Below are 3,495 nucleotides of genomic sequence, written 5' to 3'. Positions count from 1 at the left end.
TCAATAAAGTAATCACCCACACTTCTATTCTGATGAACACTTGAATCAGCTCTCCTAACGTCTTCTTCATCATCATCAGCATTTCCAGCATTTGTTCCAATAGCACGTTCTTTTCCGTATATCTCTCCAAGTGCATAGTAATGTGGAAACGACTTGCCATACAAACCACTTGCATCCTTTTTGTTCTACAATTACAATATATATATGCATTAGTATTTTTAAATAAATATTAAAGACATAGTATAACATATGTATTTTTTAATTCGATATGCATAGAATAAGATATGCTTAGATTTGCCTTCGCCCAGGCATCAAATACACTTTTCTCACATACCAACATCATCTCCTCTTCATTCCACCCAAAACCACATTGAGATAGTGCATTAGCTAAAGCACCATATTTTCCCTTCAAAGTCTTCACCCTTGATTCAATATGGGGTGATGCCTTCAACCCAGAATTCAGAAGTTTTACTTCTAGCATAGTTTCTAATTTATTCAAGTATCCATTTTTAAAGCCCGAGTCACCTCGCCAATTGGTATTTTGATGGAGTTCCATCAAGCATTCCATCAATGTGTTATCCTCCTTAGTTGTCCAACAACGCTTATTTTGTCCCCTTCCTCCCTTTACTTTTCCACTTGAAGTAGCCGTAGAACTCATGACGATAAATGATCTACTACATAAAATAAACTTAAAAAAGATACATCTTTGAATCGAAAGGCATGAAAAGCAAGCAATGTCATATAACAGACGTTGTCAATGTCAAAGGCATGAAAAACAATCAATCTTCTACATAAGTGATGAATAACATGTAATTATATTGAAATTTTCGAGTTTCCAGCTCTTAAAAATGAATGAAAAGGTTCTTAAAAACACAGGAACTCACATTAGTTGTCCATATTCAATACATTACATAAGTATAATAAATAAATAATGTCTTGAGTACATTAAATAACATGATAAAAACAAACAAATAATGTATTCATCACATGTCTTTATTCCCTATTTCCATTCCATGTATTCCATATTTCATTTGCAAGGTTTTGCCTCCATACACTCCACTCGTCTGAGGACTCAACTGTACTAATGTAATCATTTGTTTCCAAAGTCTCATCTACAAGATGATTGTCCACTTGATGTTCAATAGGATCCAAAGCCATCTCTCTTCTTATAAAGTTATGGAACATACAACAGAAAGAAATTATTTGACGTGTTATAATATCATAAAAGAATGGACTCCTAAGAATTTCCCAAAGCATTTTTAATAAACCGAAACACCTCTTAATAACATTTCTAGCACTGAAATGTTTCATATTGAAAAATTCCTTTGGTGTCTCAGTTTTGTGGCACCACTACAAAAAGTGAAAAAGACGACCAGAAAACAACGACGGTCTAGGTGAAAACCGTCGTGGTTTTTAAAAAGACGACGGTTCTAAAAACACCGTCGTGTAATACCACCTTAGACAACTAAAAATGGAGATTCAAATGGCTGTTCAAAAACAACGACGTACCTAATTAAACAACCGACGTCTATTTGAAACAGATTTCGGCAGTGTAAAATCAAAACCAACAAAGAACGGCAGAAGTTATGAATCGACCGACGTAGAAAGTAAAGACGACGATTTCAATAAAAGCCGCCGTTTTTACTCATAAAATAACACGACGAGGTTTTCGTATAAGACGCCGTATAATTACAAACAAATTCAAGGCTTTAAAATACAAAATATCGCCGTATTAAATTAATGTACAACGACGAAAAATATAAATATATCGACGTCATTCTCGTATAGTTCTACGACGTTATCTTTAAATCGTACTATAAAATTCAACGTCGTATTTATTCATTTTATACGTCGTCTTAATAAGAATTTTTGTTAACAATTTTTTTCTTTGATTTTCTTATCCTACGTCGGTAGATCTACTTAATGACAAGAATTGAAATAACCACGACGGTTTATATAGAAAACCGCCGACATAATCAGATTTTTCTGAGATCCCAAGGGTTACGAAATCTTACCAGATGGAACTCTGTTCCACATCATAATCTTAACAGATGACACAGATTTGCAATCAGAGAGACAATTTTTTGGAAGTTGATGATGTGTGTGCGTTTGTGTATCTACAAATATTATACCTAACGTCGTTGCAAATTTGCAATCAGAGAGACAATTTTCAACAACGGTTATATTATACCTAACGACGTTTAAAAAACAAATCAACGTCGCTAAACAAATATATTACGTCGTCTTAGTCTTACTTAAGACGACGAAAAACGACGACAGTAATACAAAAACAGTCGTTGTTTTTATATTCTTATTTTATTTAAATCTGTCATCCAAAAAAGAAACTTTACATATTCCAGAACATTAATTTCCTTCATTTTAAATTTTCTCCGGAAAAAAAACTCTATTTATAACGCACTGTAATTGAAAAATAAACTGAAAGGTCACGGGAAAAAAAATTCTATTCATAATTTAAAAATTCAAATCCACGTCGGTTATATTAAAACTAACGACGTTAAATGAAAATATTCCACGTCGCAAAACAAATATTGCGTCGTTTTAGTTAAAAACGACGTCATAACAAAAACCCGTCGTTGTTTCAAACTGAATTAATTTAAAATTTCTTCGGGAAAGCAAAATCTATTTATAATTTCCTCGGGTTAGTAATATTGCGTCGTGTTAGTTTACAAATTCTAGGACATTAATTTCCCTCATTTGAAATTTTCTCGGGAAAGAAAAATCTATTTATCACGCTTTGTAATTGAAAACTAAAACTGAAAGAATTCGGGAAAAAAACACTCTATTTATAATTTAAAAATAAAATCCACGTCGGTTGTAGTACACTTAACGACGTTTAACAAAATAATCTACGTCGGTAATTATAAATATACCGCCATCTTACCTTTATATAGACGACGAGAAAAGACGACGGTAGAACAGAAAACCGCCGTTGTTTCAGTTTCTTTAACAGTTTGGTCCTTTATCTTTCTGCAGGACTTGTATAGTTCAAAGCATTGACAATGTCTTCATCATATCTCCCAGCAACTACTGATTCGATTGCTCATGCTTTAGAGGCCATCTGAAGCCATTTCTATTCTCTATCGCATTCTTGAAACCCATCTTCTTCTTCTGAAGCTCTACGTAAAGGAAGAGGCTATCACAAATCTGACGGATCTTCTTAGTCAAAAAAATCAAGCAGAGGATCAGGCACATCTGATCTTCAGATTTCCCTGAGAAGCGAACTTTCCTTCGACAGCGAGTGGAGGCCAGGCTTGCATCTCTTTTGATGGAAAGCAAGGAGTATTCAGAAGCACTAAGTGTCCTATCAGGCTTGATCAAGGAAGTGAGAAGGCTAGTTGACAAGCTTCTTCTTGTCAACTAGCCTAAATGTAAGCTCAATTTCTCTTTGAGAAAGACCTCCACGACGTGAGAGACTGAGAGAGGAAGAACTCTTGGAACCCTAAATGTAAACCGAAAATGAATGAAAGCGACAAA

Source organism: Prunus persica, chromosome G2 (assembly GCF_000346465.2).
Source record: "Prunus persica cultivar Lovell chromosome G2, Prunus_persica_NCBIv2, whole genome shotgun sequence".
Lineage (NCBI taxonomy): Eukaryota > Viridiplantae > Streptophyta > Magnoliopsida > Rosales > Rosaceae > Prunus > Prunus persica.
The sequence above is the reverse complement of the archived record's forward strand: the minus strand, read 5'-3'. Positions refer to the sequence as shown.